This window comes from Gekko japonicus, unplaced genomic scaffold (assembly GCF_001447785.1).
Source record: "Gekko japonicus isolate JY-2015 unplaced genomic scaffold, Gekko_japonicus_V1.1 scaffold2529, whole genome shotgun sequence".
NCBI classification, from domain to species: Eukaryota; Metazoa; Chordata; class Lepidosauria; order Squamata; family Gekkonidae; genus Gekko; species Gekko japonicus.
Window position 1 is genome coordinate 66210 of NW_015169255.1, and position 1204 is coordinate 67413.

The window sequence follows — 1204 nt, forward strand, 5'->3', positions numbered from 1 at the left end:
ACCCAAGCTGTTGCAGTACAGGCCAAATGTCGGCCCCAACAAGCCATGGCCCGCACAGCCCCCGAGGGCGGGCAGCCAGCCCCCAGGTCCAGCCTCTCCCGCACGTGGCCTTTTGGCACTGAGAGTCCTGAGTGGCAAGCAGGCGCCACACCCCTCACCCAGCCAAGCAGGACAAGCAGACGAGAGCAGCCCTGGCAGATCAGACCCAAAGCGAGCCTCGAATTCTCCCCGAACTGCTGCCACGGACAATACGCCCCGCTGTCTGGTCACCAAAGGCATCCTGCCACTTAAGGGGGGGGGCTCTGTTCCTAACTAGCGTGGCTAATGGCCCACCCTCCAAGGATCCAGGAAAGTCACTTTTGCTGCTCCCCAGGACAGACTCCTCCAGAGAGTGGCTGGGGGGTGGGACCACCCCCTGCCTCTACTTTGCATGCAGAAGATCCCGGTTCAACCCCCAGCAGCCTCTCCAATTGAAAGGACCAAGGCAGGAGGTGAGGATGTGAAAGACCCCCACCTGAGATGCTGGAGAGCAGCTGCCAGTCTGAGTAGACAATACTGACTTGGATGGACCAATGGCCTGACTCATTACAAGACAGCTTTATGTGTGTTCATGTTTAGGGAGGGCCTGTGGCTCAGTGGAAGAGCCTCTGCTTGGCATGCAGAGGGTCCCAGGTTCAATCCCTGGCATCTCCAGTTAAAAAGGATCAGCCAGGAGGTGATGGGAAAGACCTCCACCTGAGACCCTGGAGAGCTATGGGAAGGGGCTGTGGCTCAGTGGAAGAGTCTCTGCCTTGCATGCAGAAGGTCCCAGGTTCAATCCCCGGCATCTCCAGCTAAAAGGTCCAGGCAGGAGGTGATGGGGAAGACCTCCACCTGAGACCCTGGAGAGCTGTGAAGAGGGGCTGTGGCTCAGTGGTAGAGCACCTGCCTGGCATGCAGGAGGTCCCAGGTTCAATCCCGGGCATCTCCAGCTAAAAGGTCCAGGCAGGAGGTGATGGGGAAGACCTCCACCTGAGACCCTGGAGAGCTGTGAAGAGGGGCTGTGGCTCAGTGGAAGAGCCTCTGCCTGGCATGCAGAAGGTCCCAGGTTCAATCCCCGGCATCTCCAGTTAAAAGGGCCAGGCAGGAGGTGATGGGAAAGACCTCCGCCTGAGACCCTGGAGAGCTATGGGAAGGGGTCGTGGCTCAGTGGAAGAGCCTCTGC

The 1204-nt window shown here is 59.4% G+C and overlaps 2 non-coding genes across 2 annotated transcripts; both read left to right on the forward strand.

Annotated features, from left to right (window-relative positions):
- The first annotated feature begins 760 nt into the window (after positions 1–760).
- Positions 761–832, forward strand: TRNAA-UGC. Its single transcript has one exon. It is a non-coding gene; the product is annotated as a tRNA-Ala (tRNA).
- Positions 833–898: 66 nt separating this feature from the next.
- Positions 899–970, forward strand: TRNAA-GGC. Its single transcript has one exon. It is a non-coding gene; the product is annotated as a tRNA-Ala (tRNA).
- Positions 971–1204: the final 234 nt, after the last annotated feature.